This window comes from Euprymna scolopes, chromosome 45, assembly GCF_053919585.1.
Source record: "Euprymna scolopes isolate OS-2025 chromosome 45, ASM5391958v1, whole genome shotgun sequence".
Lineage (NCBI taxonomy): Eukaryota > Metazoa > Mollusca > Cephalopoda > Sepiida > Sepiolidae > Euprymna > Euprymna scolopes.
Window position 1 is genome coordinate 6,609,517 of NC_136526.1, and position 19,997 is coordinate 6,629,513.

Below are 19,997 nucleotides of genomic sequence, written 5' to 3' on the forward strand. Positions count from 1 at the left end.
ACATGAATTAGGTTAATGCGACACCGCGATGATCAGATTAACGCAAGACGAAATGCACGATCGGGTGGTATTTTCATTGGCCAGTAATTTTTATTGTTTTCTTATAATCTTTTTTTTTTATTATTATTATTGAGAATTCACGGTTTTGTTGTTTCACTAATCCATTCATTATATCGGTTAGCGAAGCAAGCTTAAAGATCGACGTGGGGGAGGCTTCTACGTTTCGTTTACAGAAGCCTGATCAGTAAAGCGTGTCGATCAGCCATGGAATTAAAAAAAATTATCGTTTTATTTAAACAACAAAAAATTACAAATGAAGCAAATAACTTCTTCTTCTTCTTCTTCTTCTTCTCCTCCTCCTCCTCCTTTTGGTATCGCGACCTGTTCGTGCCGTAGATGGAATCACGGTTAGTGTTCTTCTAAAATATATCACCCCAGCCCACCCCCTTCACAAGTGTGTCCCTACCTTATAGGGAGATATGTGCGCATTGAAGACGTGTTTTACGGGAATCGGGACAAAATAACCATTTCATAGTCAAATGTTTAGAGTTTATAAAGAATCGGAATTGGAGGCGGGAATTGTATCGGAATCGGTATTTAGTGCGGAATCGATAATTGTATCGGAATCGGGAATTTAGTGCGAAATCGATAATTGTATCGGAATCGGCAAAAATATTGGAATCGTCCCATCATTAATATATATATATATATATATATATATATATATATTTTACATAGGCGTCATCACTTATCAAGGCCGATCGGCCACTCAAGGATAAGGGTTAAAGAGTGTAGAGTAGCCAAAAGGACAATATAGTAATCTATAGTAATGGAAGTTCGGTAAATTTGTTAACTTAGGTGGAACGGCTCATCAGAAACTTGTTCACGTTGGACTTGAAGACAGCCATATTATAGAAAGCTAGAAAGCAGAAAAACGGAAAACAGTTCCACAGGTGTGCAGTTCTAAGAAAGAAGCTTTGATCATGGAATCTATGTTTAGGTTTAGACACAGATAAAGAGTGGGGAAAATTATTGATAATGTTTTCAGCTAGTCTAGTGTTTCTTGTGAAAGCTTGGCGAGGGGGGACCATAGATTGAAGCTCAGTCGAACACTTTCCATGAAAATAATGATAAAGCAGAGACAAATTCGCAACATCTCTTCTGTGAGATAGAGGTTGCAGCGAAGAGAAAAGGACATCTCCCACCAGGCCACGAAGTCTATTTTGAACCCTATCAAGGCAGGACAAGTCTTTTCTAGCAGCTCCTGCCCATATGTGGCAACAGTATTCCATCCTTGGACGTATCTGGCTCTTATATAGATAGAGAATTGCATCAGCATATATATATATATATATATATATATATATATATATATATATATATATATATATATATATATATACTAGACTACCCCCGTTGGGTCAGTATGTTATATTAGCTATGGAATTCATGTATGAGCGCAACACTTGTGACGTAAAGAAAATACTTTTTTTTTTGACATAACAGAAACATTTCTATGAAAGTATATTAAAATGAAAAATCACGGACGGATCACTCAAACGTGGAAAAATTCCTCCCTATTCGTGTAAATGATTTTCCTTCGAATCGAACTCCGACGAAAGTCATTTAGCAGCAAAAACACATAAACCTACCGATGAGAAATATAAGAATGAAAACCCCATATTGGAATCCTTCAACCAAGTTATAGAAACTTAAAATCTAAAAAAAGAAAAAAATAATTAATAAAACCTGGAGCAAAAAAATAAAACCTACATGAATAAAATAAGATAAAACTAATATTGAAACAGATTGGTAAATGTGTCAACGAATTCACCGTTCTCACACAACTATTTTGTATCTAGAAATGTAAACAAAAAATAAAAAAGAAGAAAGGAAGGAAGGAAGCAAAAGGGATGGATAGAGAGTAGTAGTAGTAGTAGTAGTAGTAGTAGTAGTAGTAGTCTTAGCTTTACTACAATTGTTCTTATGTTTGTCAACGGGTTAAAGTTGTTTAGTTGTAAGAAAATAGCGACAGTATAGTTGCAATAAAGAATAGTTGCAAACACCCCCACTCTTCCAATGTTAAATAATAATTTCAAAATAATACCGTTAATATTTCAGTGCGCAGGTCAAAATCTGCAAAAGAGGCTATTTGTGCTTATTTGTTTACGTTGCTATGGGTTAATGTTTATGCGCGCATGTGCAACCGGATGTCGTAAACCGGAAAGTGAGTTACATCACTCGTTACAAGGTCATTTGAGTTTTATAATTATATAGATAATAGGATACCTTTGTTTTCATTAAATATATATATATATATATATATATGTACTAGCAAAAGTACCCGTCGTTGACTGGGTTCAAAAACAGCCTACAGAAAATGGACTCTGATATATGAAAGTATGATAGGTTATGAAAAGGAAGGGTTGTAAAGAGATAGCTTCGAATTTGGGGGTATCAAAACCAAAGCAAAATGTGATGAAAGTAAAAATAAAATAGATAAACCCCATAATTTATTATACCATACCTATTCACACTGAAACACTTATCACAATGTTCTGTGGATCTATATTAAAAAAACCTTGTTAAACTTTGTGGCATATTTACATTCTATGGAGGTAAGGCGCGAACGAACACCCATAATTTTATTATATCATATTTTTTCAAACTGAAACATAATTATCAAAGTATACTTACGCAGATAGATATGAAAAGTCTTTATCAAAGTTTGTGCCTATTTCCGTTCTATGGAGGCCAGGCGCGAACGCAGACTCCACAATTTTATTATACCATTCCTAGTTAAGTTAAAACATACTTATCAAAGTATTATTATGTACATCTTTATCCAAAACACTTGTAAACGTTTTTTTTTTATTTTTTTATTTTTTATTTCCATACTTTGTGGACCAGGCGCGAATGCAGACCCTACAATTTTAATGAACCGCCGTTCTGCCAGATCAAACATACCCATTCCTGTGTCTCGATACATCTTCTATCATTATATGTAATCAGTTTTCAACCATATAGGAGCCTATTCGTGACCAGACACACACACACACACACACACACACACGCACATATGCTTGATTGATATGCACGCACACACACACACACACACACACACACATATGTGCGCACGCACGCACGGTCGCGCGTGCACACACACACGCACGCACGGACGCGTGCACAGACACACACACATGCATGGACGCGCACACACACATGCACACACACATACGCGTACGCATACATACACGCGCAAACACACACACACATACACACACACAACCACACACATACGCGCACACGATCGCACACACACATACACTCGCACGCATATATACACATAAAAACACAAAAAAAATACACACACAGGCACACACAGGCACACACACACACACGACCACACGCATACGCACGCACACACAAAAACACACACACGCACACACAAAAACACACAGGCACACGTACACAAACACACGCACACACGACAACACACACGGACGCATACACACACACACAAACACGCAAACACACACACGCACACTCGCACACACTATTGCAAACAGTCAGGAATGTACTCCTAGAATCGCACATAAGGAGATTTTCAGTTTCTGGTTGAATGTAGTCTTGCAGCCGTGTTTTTTTTTTTTTTTTTGTTTTTTTTTTTACACAGAGATCACCACTTATCAAGGCCCGGAAGCCACTCAGGGATAAGGGTTATTGAAAGTACATTACGTTAGTGAGGAGATTTGATGAAGTGTTTACTTGAGGGGGCGGTTCATTAGGAATTTGTTTACATTAGACTTGAAGACATCCATGTTGTAGTCCGGAGGGAAGCAGGCAGACGGAACAGAGTTCCATAGGCGTACAGGCGTGTTTAGCAGCATATCAAACCAATGCTTGCAATATGCATTCATTGCTGGATTGCCTGAGCATACGGAAGACTTGTTACGGGCAACTTCTCAGATTGATAACCTAGATCTATCACAGATTACGGCACGTGCTCATGCCATTTTAAAGAACTGCCAAAAAAAAAAAACTGAAAAATATCACGTGCTGTCGATGTGAGTGGCGTGGACACATTGCTCGATTTTGTCTGGAAAACGAGCAAAGAGGGGAGAATTCATTGACGGTTATAATTATTCAGTTCAATGGACTACCACGTACAGCTCTAGTGGATACTGGATGCCCACAGTCACTAGTCTGCAAGGCATATTGCAAGGAATGTACGAAGAAAGTAACCCCTGCTTTAGAATAGGAGTGATGGAAGTGAACCTTGATACAATACGGAGCGTTAACATAGAAGTTTTAGTTGTGGATGGATATTACTGGGTTTTTATTTATTGCTTGGGTTGGGCGCAATCAAGTAGCCGTGTCTAATGCCAGTGAGGTAACTTTTCCACATTTCAGCAAGATCTATTTTGTTGCTATCACCATTACCGAGCCTGATTTCTCCACAGAATATGACCCAAACACTCGGAAGTGGACCACATTGTGAAAATAGGCTGGCGACCAACCTCCACTTACATTGAGAAATAGACTTGCAGAGTATCCAACCCCAACACCAACTCGTGAGGAATATGAATGTGAACTGTGTAAGGTTATAGCAATATCCGATTTCGCTTAATCCGTTTTACTTTTTTATTTGTGTCTGAAAAACGGTATTTAATAACAATATGTACGACCAATGTAAACACAAAAGATATAGAGTAGCTGTATAAGAACAATTAACGGCTATGGTATATTTAATCTGAAAAAATAAAAGAATTCTTGGCTTATGAACATGTCTCGATTCGTCGCTATTATGTTTGTATTTGGTCTATTTTATTTAAAACTGTTGCCTCTTGTAGGGAGTGGCGCTATAGTTGAAAATATATGGAGCGTTCGTTTTTGTAATAAGATTTAGATATTAAACTGAATGAATTGTCAGCTATCGGCCAATGAGATTTGGCGGAATGTGAAAAGGAATTTATTATTTTTGAATTGGGAAATGGAAAAATCATGGTATGTCTATGCGTATATGATCCAGTTAATAATGCTGAAATCCCATATCTGTCGGAAGTGCAGAAATCCTCCGAATGTGAAAAAAGAGAATTCATTATTTTTGTAATTAGGAAATGAAAAAATCAATGTATGTCTATGAGTATATGAAATCCCATATATGTCGGGGAAATGGTTGCGTTTGTGATAATGTTGCTCCTAGGATGAAATGTAGAATTTTATTTTATCATAATGACTAAATGTGTCTAAAAGCCGTTCTAAAGTTTCCTAAGATAGTGACTAATACTCTAGACATTTATAAATTTGTATGTGATATCTGTTGTCATTCTATAATAATATATACGAAATCTGCAATAATAATAATAATAGGGCGTCTCTATTAATGCTGAGCATCCACAGAATGTTAACATCAATATATTACATATAAAAGAGTTTGCTGTGTATTTTTTTACCCTAACGGTTCATAGCAATCACCGATATCCATGACAAATAACGCCCTACCTGAGAGTTCTTCATTGCAACTCCTCGACTCAACATTCACAGGAAATATGAACTGGAACAACTGCGAGTATCGGTGCATCTACAAGGCTACCATTCACCCATGCATGGAGTATTGAGCAGGTGCATCTAACCCTGATCTCTCTCTCTCTCTCTCTCTCTCTCTCTCTCTCTCTCTCTCTCTCTCTCTCTCTCTCTCTCTCTCTTGGAAAAGTCTCCAATCTAATAGGTCCTGCACTGTCAACTAAGCTCCAACCCTTGTCCCATCGCCACCACGTTACATCCCTGTGTCTGTTTTACGAGTATCTTAATAGAAACATATTCTGATGAACTTGCACTTGTGCCTCTCTCGACGTACATACCATCGATAAACCCGCTTAGCAACAAAATCTCACCCCTTTACTGTAGGGGTCCTTAGATAACGGAAAGCCTTCTACGTTAATAGTTTCTTCTCTCTGGCAACTTGACTTTGGAATTCCCTTCCTGCTGTCCGCTTTACTTACTTTATTGATATGCAAAAGTTTAAATGTAATGTAAACCAACATCTTGCGTATCTGTAATGCTGTGACCCTTTGGCTGTGATCATAGCGTAGTATCTGCGTTAACTGTGACAGACAGGGTCAAGGGTCAAAACATTATTATTATTATTATTATTATTATTATTATTATTATTATTATTGGCTCACAAGGAGCTTTCACACAGGTCTTCAGAGATCTTTCCCTGAAAACAGCCTGCAGTGTTCCCTGGAAGCTGAGTGACAACAAGTCTCCCCAAGTTTCCAGTACTCTCCACCTCTTTCGATAACATTTGCAAATAAATTCGAATTATCGCAACAGCTGCTTGCCATTGATTTCCCTTTGGCAGCAGCTATTGGTCTTTGCTAGGATTTGAGTGGCAATAAGCCTCCCCAAGGTTCCAGTTCTCTTTGCACTTATTCAGCTGAGGTCTGGTCAGTCCATCGGTCTTTCCTGCCTTCTTGACTCTACTTGGTTATTTGGTTTCGCTCTTTGGAGGGGGCAGTGATGTGGTAGCAGTATCAGAATTTTGGGGAATTTTCAGCCGAGTCGCCATTTTGAATAGACACCTATCTTTCTATCAAATTATAACAATATGAAAACGTAATTTAAACCCGTAAATTTTATTTCAATAAAATGAGCAAAGACCAAATTTTAATATCATAAAAGCTTTAATAGAGAAATAAACAATTTTATTTATTTTTCCTTCGATTTCTTCACTTAACATTTCACGGAATGTCGAACAAATGACACAGTTGAATCTTACGATATATATTTTAAACGGCAAAATATCACTCACCTGCTCCATGAGTAAGATATGCTTTCTTTTAATCTTCCTGTATGAGAATTTATTCATATTTATGTATTATAATCCATGTATTTTTTAAATGGAAGGATTTTTCCAACACATATCGCGACAACGCGTGTCTTTCAAGAAAGTTGTAAAGACACCGGATGTTAAGATTATCACTTACTTATGTACGGAAGCCTATAAGTGTAAAAAAAAACACTAATTCAGAAACCTTAATAATCTCGATATTGGATTATATTCTGTTAATTTTTATTTTTATTTCGGACTATTAGTCTCATCTTTATTAGTTGTTGTTTGTTTGTTTTTATTGGTTCACAACGTTTCGGCCAACTTCCTCTGGCCTTCGTCAGGTGGTAACCGCGACGGATAGGAACTTCGAATCTCCTAACTGCATTCTCAGCCATCACTGCCATCCGTAGTTGTCGTCGTCTCACCACATTTTTGACCAATTACCTCTGGCACGCTTTGGGTGGGATTGAAACCGCTATCTTCAGACAATGTTCACCTGGAACCGTAGAGATTCAACGTCTCTATCAACTGCGCCACGGGCCCCGAAGGGCGATCAAGGTTGGATTCTTTGATCTTATAAATCCACATTTATTCATTATCTGAATTTCCATAGTCGGGTCCGTACCGATTGGTATATATATATATTATTCCTTAATTGGAATTGTTTATTTTGAGATGAGCATTTTTATGTTAATTTTTATTTTTATTTCGGACTATTAGTCTCATCTTTATTAGTTGTTGTTTGTTTGTTTTTATTGGTTCACAACGTTTCGGCCAACTTCCTCTGGCCTTCGTCAGGTGGTAACCGCGACGGATAGGAACTTCGAATCTCCTAACTGCATTCTCAGCCATCACTGCCATCCGTAGTTGTCGTCGTCTCACCACATTTTTGACCAATTACCTCTGGCACGCTTTGGGTGGGATTGAAACCGCTATCTTCAGACAATGTTCACCTGGAACCGTAGAGATTCAACGTCTCTATCAACTGCGCCACGGGCCCCGAAGGGCGATCAAGGTTGGATTCTTTGATCTTATAAATCCACATTTATTCATTATCTGAATTTCCATAGTCGGGTCCGTACCGATTGGTATATATATATATTATTCCTTAATTGGAATTGTTTATTTTGAGATGAGCATTTTTATGTTAATTTTTATTTTTATTTCGGACTATTAGTCTCATCTTTATTAGTTGTTGTTTGTTTGTTTTTATTGGTTCACAACGTTTCGGCCAACTTCCTCTGGCCTTCGTCAGGTGGTAACCGCGACGGATAGGAACTTCGAATCTCCTAACTGCATTCTCAGCCATCACTGCCATCCGTAGTTGTCGTCGTCTCACCACATTTTTGACCAATTACCTCTGGCACGCTTTGGGTGGGATTGAAACCGCTATCTTCAGACAATGTTCACCTGGAACCGTAGAGATTCAACGTCTCTATCAACTGCGCCACGGGCCCCGAAGGGCGATCAAGGTTGGATTCTTTGATCTTATAAATCCACATTTATTCATTATCTGAATTTCCATAGTCGGGTCCGTACCGATTGGTATATATATATATTATTCCTTAATTGGAATTGTTTATTTTGAGATGAGCATTTTTATGTTAATTTTTATTTTTATTTCGGACTATTAGTCTCATCTTTATTAGTTGTTGTTTGTTTGTTTTTATTGGTTCACAACGTTTCGGCCAACTTCCTCTGGCCTTCGTCAGGTGGTAACCGCGACGGATAGGAACTTCGAATCTCCTAACTGCATTCTCAGCCATCACTGCCATCCGTAGTTGTCGTCGTCTCACCACATTTTTGACCAATTACCTCTGGCACGCTTTGGGTGGGATTGAAACCGCTATCTTCAGACAATGTTCACCTGGAACCGTAGAGATTCAACGTCTCTATCAACTGCGCCACGGGCCCCGAAGGGCGATCAAGGTTGGATTCTTTGATCTTATAAATCCACATTTATTCATTATCTGAATTTCCATAGTCGGGTCCGTACCGATTGGTATATATATATATTATTCCTTAATTGGAATTGTTTATTTTGAGATGAGCATTTTTATGTTAATTTTTATTTTTATTTCGGACTATTAGTCTCATCTTTATTAGTTGTTGTTTGTTTGTTTTTATTGGTTCACAACGTTTCGGCCAACTTCCTCTGGCCTTCGTCAGGTGGTAACCGCGACGGATAGGAACTTCGAATCTCCTAACTGCATTCTCAGCCATCACTGCCATCCGTAGTTGTCGTCGTCTCACCACATTTTTGACCAATTACCTCTGGCACGCTTTGGGTGGGATTGAAACCGCTATCTTCAGACAATGTTCACCTGGAACCGTAGAGATTCAACGTCTCTATCAACTGCGCCACGGGCCCCGAAGGGCGATCAAGGTTGGATTCTTTGATCTTATAAATCCACATTTATTCATTATCTGAATTTCCATAGTCGGGTCCGTACCGATTGGTATATATATATATTATTCCTTAATTGGAATTGTTTATTTTGAGATGAGCATTTTTATGTTAATTTTTATTTTTATTTCGGACTATTAGTCTCATCTTTATTAGTTGTTGTTTGTTTGTTTTTATTGGTTCACAACGTTTCGGCCAACTTCCTCTGGCCTTCGTCAGGTGGTAACCGCGACGGATAGGAACTTCGAATCTCCTAACTGCATTCTCAGCCATCACTGCCATCCGTAGTTGTCGTCGTCTCACCACATTTTTGACCAATTACCTCTGGCACGCTTTGGGTGGGATTGAAACCGCTATCTTCAGACAATGTTCACCTGGAACCGTAGAGATTCAACGTCTCTATCAACTGCGCCACGGGCCCCGAAGGGCGATCAAGGTTGGATTCTTTGATCTTATAAATCCACATTTATTCATTATCTGAATTTCCATAGTCGGGTCCGTACCGATTGGTATATATATATATTATTCCTTAATTGGAATTGTTTATTTTGAGATGAGCATTTTTATGTTAATTTTTATTTTTATTTCGGACTATTAGTCTCATCTTTATTAGTTGTTGTTTGTTTGTTTTTATTGGTTCACAACGTTTCGGCCAACTTCCTCTGGCCTTCGTCAGGTGGTAACCGCGACGGATAGGAACTTCGAATCTCCTAACTGCATTCTCAGCCATCACTGCCATCCGTAGTTGTCGTCGTCTCACCACATTTTTGACCAATTACCTCTGGCACGCTTTGGGTGGGATTGAAACCGCTATCTTCAGACAATGTTCACCTGGAACCGTAGAGATTCAACGTCTCTATCAACTGCGCCACGGGCCCCGAAGGGCGATCAAGGTTGGATTCTTTGATCTTATAAATCCACATTTATTCATTATCTGAATTTCCATAGTCGGGTCCGTACCGATTGGTATATATATATATTATTCCTTAATTGGAATTGTTTATTTTGAGATGAGCATTTTTATGTTAATTTTTATTTTTATTTCGGACTATTAGTCTCATCTTTATTAGTTGTTGTTTGTTTGTTTTTATTGGTTCACAACGTTTCGGCCAACTTCCTCTGGCCTTCGTCAGGTGGTAACCGCGACGGATAGGAACTTCGAATCTCCTAACTGCATTCTCAGCCATCACTGCCATCCGTAGTTGTCGTCGTCTCACCACATTTTTGACCAATTACCTCTGGCACGCTTTGGGTGGGATTGAAACCGCTATCTTCAGACAATGTTCACCTGGAACCGTAGAGATTCAACGTCTCTATCAACTGCGCCACGGGCCCCGAAGGGCGATCAAGGTTGGATTCTTTGATCTTATAAATCCACATTTATTCATTATCTGAATTTCCATAGTCGGGTCCGTACCGATTGGTATATATATATATTATTCCTTAATTGGAATTGTTTATTTTGAGATGAGCATTTTTATGTTAATTTTTATTTTTATTTCGGACTATTAGTCTCATCTTTATTAGTTGTTGTTTGTTTGTTTTTATTGGTTCACAACGTTTCGGCCAACTTCCTCTGGCCTTCGTCAGGTGGTAACCGCGACGGATAGGAACTTCGAATCTCCTAACTGCATTCTCAGCCATCACTGCCATCCGTAGTTGTCGTCGTCTCACCACATTTTTGACCAATTACCTCTGGCACGCTTTGGGTGGGATTGAAACCGCTATCTTCAGACAATGTTCACCTGGAACCGTAGAGATTCAACGTCTCTATCAACTGCGCCACGGGCCCCGAAGGGCGATCAAGGTTGGATTCTTTGATCTTATAAATCCACATTTATTCATTATCTGAATTTCCATAGTCGGGTCCGTACCGATTGGTATATATATATATTATTCCTTAATTGGAATTGTTTATTTTGAGATGAGCATTTTTATGTTAATTTTTATTTTTATTTCGGACTATTAGTCTCATCTTTATTAGTTGTTGTTTGTTTGTTTTTATTGGTTCACAACGTTTCGGCCAACTTCCTCTGGCCTTCGTCAGGTGGTAACCGCGACGGATAGGAACTTCGAATCTCCTAACTGCATTCTCAGCCATCACTGCCATCCGTAGTTGTCGTCGTCTCACCACATTTTTGACCAATTACCTCTGGCACGCTTTGGGTGGGATTGAAACCGCTATCTCCAGACAATGTTCACCTGGAACCGTAGAGATTCAACGTCTCTATCAACTGCGCCACGGGCCCCGAAGGGCGATCAAGGTTGGATTCTTTGATCTTATAAATCCACATTTATTCATTATCTGAATTTCCATAGTCGGGTCCGTACCGATTGGTATATATATATATTATTCCTTAATTGGAATTGTTTATTTTGAGATGAGCATTTTTATGTTAATTTTTATTTTTATTTCGGACTATTAGTCTCATCTTTATTAGTTGTTGTTTGTTTGTTTTTATTGGTTCACAACGTTTCGGCCAACTTCCTCTGGCCTTCGTCAGGTGGTAACCGCGACGGATAGGAACTTCGAATCTCCTAACTGCATTCTCAGCCATCACTGCCATCCGTAGTTGTCGTCGTCTCACCACATTTTTGACCAATTACCTCTGGCACGCTTTGGGTGGGATTGAAACCGCTATCTTCAGACAATGTTCACCTGGAACCGTAGAGATTCAACGTCTCTATCAACTGCGCCACGGGCCCCGAAGGGCGATCAAGGTTGGATTCTTTGATCTTATAAATCCACATTTATTCATTATCTGAATTTCCATAGTCGGGTCCGTACCGATTGGTATATATATATATTATTCCTTAATTGGAATTGTTTATTTTGAGATGAGCATTTTTATGTTAATTTTTATTTTTATTTCGGACTATTAGTCTCATCTTTATTAGTTGTTGTTTGTTTGTTTTTATTGGTTCACAACGTTTCGGCCAACTTCCTCTGGCCTTCGTCAGGTGGTAACCGCGACGGATAGGAACTTCGAATCTCCTAACTGCATTCTCAGCCATCACTGCCATCCGTAGTTGTCGTCGTCTCACCACATTTTTGACCAATTACCTCTGGCACGCTTTGGGTGGGATTGAAACCGCTATCTTCAGACAATGTTCACCTGGAACCGTAGAGATTCAACGTCTCTATCAACTGCGCCACGGGCCCCGAAGGGCGATCAAGGTTGGATTCTTTGATCTTATAAATCCACATTTATTCATTATCTGAATTTCCATAGTCGGGTCCGTACCGATTGGTATATATATATATTATTCCTTAATTGGAATTGTTTATTTTGAGATGAGCATTTTTATGTTAATTTTTATTTTTATTTCGGACTATTAGTCTCATCTTTATTAGTTGTTGTTTGTTTGTTTTTATTGGTTCACAACGTTTCGGCCAACTTCCTCTGGCCTTCGTCAGGTGGTAACCGCGACGGATAGGAACTTCGAATCTCCTAACTGCATTCTCAGCCATCACTGCCATCCGTAGTTGTCGTCGTCTCACCACATTTTTGACCAATTACCTCTGGCACGCTTTGGGTGGGATTGAAACCGCTATCTTCAGACAATGTTCACCTGGAACCGTAGAGATTCAACGTCTCTATCAACTGCGCCACGGGCCCCGAAGGGCGATCAAGGTTGGATTCTTTGATCTTATAAATCCACATTTATTCATTATCTGAATTTCCATAGTCGGGTCCGTACCGATTGGTATATATATATATTATTCCTTAATTGGAATTGTTTATTTTGAGATGAGCATTTTTATGTTAATTTTTATTTTTATTTCGGACTATTAGTCTCATCTTTATTAGTTGTTGTTTGTTTGTTTTTATTGGTTCACAACGTTTCGGCCAACTTCCTCTGGCCTTCGTCAGGTGGTAACCGCGACGGATAGGAACTTCGAATCTCCTAACTGCATTCTCAGCCATCACTGCCATCCGTAGTTGTCGTCGTCTCACCACATTTTTGACCAATTACCTCTGGCACGCTTTGGGTGGGATTGAAACCGCTATCTTCAGACAATGTTCACCTGGAACCGTAGAGATTCAACGTCTCTATCAACTGCGCCACGGGCCCCGAAGGGCGATCAAGGTTGGATTCTTTGATCTTATAAATCCACATTTATTCATTATCTGAATTTCCATAGTCGGGTCCGTACCGATTGGTATATATATATATTATTCCTTAATTGGAATTGTTTATTTTGAGATGAGCATTTTTATGTTAATTTTTATTTTTATTTCGGACTATTAGTCTCATCTTTATTAGTTGTTGTTTGTTTGTTTTTATTGGTTCACAACGTTTCGGCCAACTTCCTCTGGCCTTCGTCAGGTGGTAACCGCGACGGATAGGAACTTCGAATCTCCTAACTGCATTCTCAGCCATCACTGCCATCCGTAGTTGTCGTCGTCTCACCACATTTTTGACCAATTACCTCTGGCACGCTTTGGGTGGGATTGAAACCGCTATCTTCAGACAATGTTCACCTGGAACCGTAGAGATTCAACGTCTCTATCAACTGCGCCACGGGCCCCGAAGGGCGATCAAGGTTGGATTCTTTGATCTTATAAATCCACATTTATTCATTATCTGAATTTCCATAGTCGGGTCCGTACCGATTGGTATATATATATATTATTCCTTAATTGGAATTGTTTATTTTGAGATGAGCATTTTTATGTTAATTTTTATTTTTATTTCGGACTATTAGTCTCATCTTTATTAGTTGTTGTTTGTTTGTTTTTATTGGTTCACAACGTTTCGGCCAACTTCCTCTGGCCTTCGTCAGGTGGTAACCGCGACGGATAGGAACTTCGAATCTCCTAACTGCATTCTCAGCCATCACTGCCATCCGTAGTTGTCGTCGTCTCACCACATTTTTGACCAATTACCTCTGGCACGCTTTGGGTGGGATTGAAACCGCTATCTTCAGACAATGTTCACCTGGAACCGTAGAGATTCAACGTCTCTATCAACTGCGCCACGGGCCCCGAAGGGCGATCAAGGTTGGATTCTTTGATCTTATAAATCCACATTTATTCATTATCTGAATTTCCATAGTCGGGTCCGTACCGATTGGTATATATATATATTATTCCTTAATTGGAATTGTTTATTTTGAGATGAGCATTTTTATGTTAATTTTTATTTTTATTTCGGACTATTAGTCTCATCTTTATTAGTTGTTGTTTGTTTGTTTTTATTGGTTCACAACGTTTCGGCCAACTTCCTCTGGCCTTCGTCAGGTGGTAACCGCGACGGATAGGAACTTCGAATCTCCTAACTGCATTCTCAGCCATCACTGCCATCCGTAGTTGTCGTCGTCTCACCACATTTTTGACCAATTACCTCTGGCACGCTTTGGGTGGGATTGAAACCGCTATCTTCAGACAATGTTCACCTGGAACCGTAGAGATTCAACGTCTCTATCAACTGCGCCACGGGCCCCGAAGGGCGATCAAGGTTGGATTCTTTGATCTTATAAATCCACATTTATTCATTATCTGAATTTCCATAGTCGGGTCCGTACCGATTGGTATATATATATATTATTCCTTAATTGGAATTGTTTATTTTGAGATGAGCATTTTTATGTTAATTTTTATTTTTATTTCGGACTATTAGTCTCATCTTTATTAGTTGTTGTTTGTTTGTTTTTATTGGTTCACAACGTTTCGGCCAACTTCCTCTGGCCTTCGTCAGGTGGTAACCGCGACGGATAGGAACTTCGAATCTCCTAACTGCATTCTCAGCCATCACTGCCATCCGTAGTTGTCGTCGTCTCACCACATTTTTGACCAATTACCTCTGGCACGCTTTGGGTGGGATTGAAACCGCTATCTTCAGACAATGTTCACCTGGAACCGTAGAGATTCAACGTCTCTATCAACTGCGCCACGGGCCCCGAAGGGCGATCAAGGTTGGATTCTTTGATCTTATAAATCCACATTTATTCATTATCTGAATTTCCATAGTCGGGTCCGTACCGATTGGTATATATATATATTATTCCTTAATTGGAATTGTTTATTTTGAGATGAGCATTTTTATGTTAATTTTTATTTTTATTTCGGACTATTAGTCTCATCTTTATTAGTTGTTGTTTGTTTGTTTTTATTGGTTCACAACGTTTCGGCCAACTTCCTCTGGCCTTCGTCAGGTGGTAACCGCGACGGATAGGAACTTCGAATCTCCTAACTGCATTCTCAGCCATCACTGCCATCCGTAGTTGTCGTCGTCTCACCACATTTTTGACCAATTACCTCTGGCACGCTTTGGGTGGGATTGAAACCGCTATCTTCAGACAATGTTCACCTGGAACCGTAGAGATTCAACGTCTCTATCAACTGCGCCACGGGCCCCGAAGGGCGATCAAGGTTGGATTCTTTGATCTTATAAATCCACATTTATTCATTATCTGAATTTCCATAGTCGGGTCCGTACCGATTGGTATATATATATATTATTCCTTAATTGGAATTGTTTATTTTGAGATGAGCATTTTTATGTTAATTTTTATTTTTATTTCGGACTATTAGTCTCATCTTTATTAGTTGTTGTTTGTTTGTTTTTATTGGTTCACAACGTTTCGGCCAACTTCCTCTGGCCTTCGTCAGGTGGTAACCGCGACGGATAGGAACTTCGAATCTCCTAACTGCATTCTCAGCCATCACTGCCATCCGTAGTTGTCGTCGTCTCACCACATTTTTGACCAATTACCTCTGGCACGCTTTGGGTGGGATTGAAACCGCTATCTTCAGACAATGTTCACCTGGAACCGTAGAGATTCAACGTCTCTATCAACTGCGCCACGGGCCCCGAAGGGCGATCAAGGTTGGATTCTTTGATCTTATAAATCCACATTTATTCATTATCTGAATTTCCATAGTCGGGTCCGTACCGATTGGTATATATATATATTATTCCTTAATTGGAATTGTTTATTTTGAGATGAGCATTTTTATGTTAATTTTTATTTTTATTTCGGACTATTAGTCTCATCTTTATTAGTTGTTGTTTGTTTGTTTTTATTGGTTCACAACGTTTCGGCCAACTTCCTCTGGCCTTCGTCAGGTGGTAACCGCGACGGATAGGAACTTCGAATCTCCTAACTGCATTCTCAGCCATCACTGCCATCCGTAGTTGTCGTCGTCTCACCACATTTTTGACCAATTACCTCTGGCACGCTTTGGGTGGGATTGAAACCGCTATCTTCAGACAATGTTCACCTGGAACCGTAGAGATTCAACGTCTCTATCAACTGCGCCACGGGCCCCGAAGGGCGATCAAGGTTGGATTCTTTGATCTTATAAATCCACATTTATTCATTATCTGAATTTCCATAGTCGGGTCCGTACCGATTGGTATATATATATATTATTCCTTAATTGGAATTGTTTATTTTGAGATGAGCATTTTTATGTTAATTTTTATTTTTATTTCGGACTATTAGTCTCATCTTTATTAGTTGTTGTTTGTTTGTTTTTATTGGTTCACAACGTTTCGGCCAACTTCCTCTGGCCTTCGTCAGGTGGTAACCGCGACGGATAGGAACTTCGAATCTCCTAACTGCATTCTCAGCCATCACTGCCATCCGTAGTTGTCGTCGTCTCACCACATTTTTGACCAATTACCTCTGGCACGCTTTGGGTGGGATTGAAACCGCTATCTTCAGACAATGTTCACCTGGAACCGTAGAGATTCAACGTCTCTATCAACTGCGCCACGGGCCCCGAAGGGCGATCAAGGTTGGATTCTTTGATCTTATAAATCCACATTTATTCATTATCTGAATTTCCATAGTCGGGTCCGTACCGATTGGTATATATATATATTATTCCTTAATTGGAATTGTTTATTTTGAGATGAGCATTTTTATGTTAATTTTTTTTCGAAGTTCCTATCCGTCGCGGTTACCACCTGACGAAGGCCAGAGGAAGTTGGCCGAAACGTTGTGAACCAATAAAAACAAACAAACAACAACTAATAAAGATGAGACTAATAGTCCGAAATAAAAATAAAAATTAACATAAAAATGCTCATCTCAAAATAAACAATTCCAATTAAGGAATAATATATATATATACCAATCGGTACGGACCCGACTATGGAAATTCAGATAATGAATAAATGTGGATTTATAAGATCAAAGAATCCAACCTTGATCGCCCTTCGGGGCCCGTGACGCAGTTGATAGAGACGTTGAATCTCTACGGTTCCAGGTGAACATTGTCTGAAGATAGCGGTTTCAATCCCACCCAAAGCGTGCCAGAGGTAATTGGTCAAAAATGTGGTGAGACGACGACAACTACGGATGGCAGTGATGGCTGAGAATGCAGTTAGGAGATTCGAAGTTCCTATCCGTCGCGGTTACCACCTGACGAAGGCCAGAGGAAGTTGGCCGAAACGTTGTGAACCAATAAAAACAAACAAACAACAACTAATAAAGATGAGACTAATAGTCCGAAATAAAAATAAAAATTAACATAAAAATGCTCATCTCAAAATAAACAATTCCAATTAAGGAATAATATATATATATACCAATCGGTACGGACCCGACTATGGAAATTCAGATAATGAATAAATGTGGATTTATAAGATCAAAGAATCCAACCTTGATCGCCCTTCGGGGCCCGTGGCGCAGTTGATAGAGACGTTGAATCTCTACGGTTCCAGGTGAACATTGTCTGAAGATAGCGGTTTCAATCCCACCCAAAGCGTGCCAGAGGTAATTGGTCAAAAATGTGGTGAGACGACGACAACTACGGATGGCAGTGATGGCTGAGAATGCAGTTAGGAGATTCGAAGTTCCTATCCGTCGCGGTTACCACCTGACGAAGGCCAGAGGAAGTTGGCCGAAACGTTGTGAACCAATAAAAACAAACAAACAACAACTAATAAAGATGAGACTAATAGTCCGAAATAAAAATAAAAATTAACATAAAAATGCTCATCTCAAAATAAACAATTCCAATTAAGGAATAATATATATGGATTATATTCCTTCAAATTTTCCACTTTTAAAGGTTTTCGGGGGCGCTGAAAACGGAAATAACCATTTATATATACGGCAAACGAAACTAGTAGTTTCCAAGATAAAAAATTTTACAAATGGTCACAAAGTGGGGGGGTCACTTTTCTATAATGATGTGCCGTCAAATGGGCACCCACTTTATGGCCACATTGCAATGAACAGATTTGGCCGTAATTTTAAAGGAATTTTCGAGGGTGGCTTCATATTGACCCTATATGAATAAAGGGAGATAACATCGTCCTTTTTTATGTGGGCGCCTTTACGCTATCGTACATGAAAACTGGGATTTTTCATTTTTGGATTTACACGGATTACGAAATGACGAAGATATGCAATGTAATTTTTTTTTTAATATCTTAAAGAAATACCTGAATTTTTTATTTATTATACTATAAATCTGCATTATAGGGTTTCGTCTTTTTTTTTATATCGAAAAAAAGGAAACCAGGAATAAAATATAAAAATATACACTGACCGAAAAATAATGACTGGAAAATTCTAAACAAAAATTAAGCTTCCACGTAAAAAAAAAAAAAAAAAAAAAAAAAAAAAAAAAAAAACACGTGGTTATCGAAAAAAGAAGGATTTACATTTTGGACTTTACCGGTGAATTTACAGATAAGTGATATTTTTTTGTTGTTTTAAATTTGAGTATTTTATTTATTCATGTTTTATCTTCAATTTGTGATATATAAAACGTGTCGACCAAAATTAATTATTAAAATTCTCATAGACATTTCAAAATGGGGGGTGAATTTATAAAACAACGTTTGTCTAAAATATTATATTCAGTTTATCGGAAAGAGCATAAAATTTTATATTCACCCTGAAAAAAACGTAACAATTGAACGAATAGGAAAATTTTGATAGATTTTTAAAGTTTAAAAATTGAAAAATATTCATCTCATAAAAATCAATTGATTTCATTACGTAACAAAATGGCTCCCAGAGCGCACGCACGCACTTTGTAAACACTGTTTTTTAAACAATGAAAAATAATATTTCTATTATTTTTTAAACAACTTAAATAGTTTATTTTGGAAGCATACTCTATAAAGAAAATAAATAACCCACTTTAGAAAGAGAAATTACGAGTTTTCTATATTTTATTCGCAGTTTTCTGTTAGGGGTGTCAAAAATTCCCCCAAAATTCTGATACTGCTAGTGATGTGGCAATGGGTTGGGTTAGAGAACTTATAGATATGCTGTTTCAGTGTTTTTGGTTCCATGTAGGGTTTCATTTTTTGCCTTTGCTGTTCGTTGTATTTTTCCAGTCATTCCTTTTATTCCAATTTCTCCCATTCTTTTTTTCGGGATTGTTTCTAGTGCTCCTACTATTATAAATGTTATTTTAATTTTCTTCATCTTTCATTATTATTATTATTATTATTATTATTATTATTATTATTATTAATTGATTCGAGCGACGGCGGGTCGCTGGATCGATTATTATGATGAGAAAAATAAACAATTAAATTAAGAACAGGTGATTGACAGCAAATAATAATATCGCTACAAAGGAATGTGATAATAGAAAATAGAATGTAAACATGATTTTGGTTTGCATAAACAAATAACTAGATTGAGGTTACATCAGCTGTTGGTGTAAGATACGTAATGAGATGTAAGTTTACAATCGCCGCAAATTATTTCTTCGTTTGCATTTTTTAAAACTAAACATTATGAATGATTAAAATTAATAATTAGAATAAACT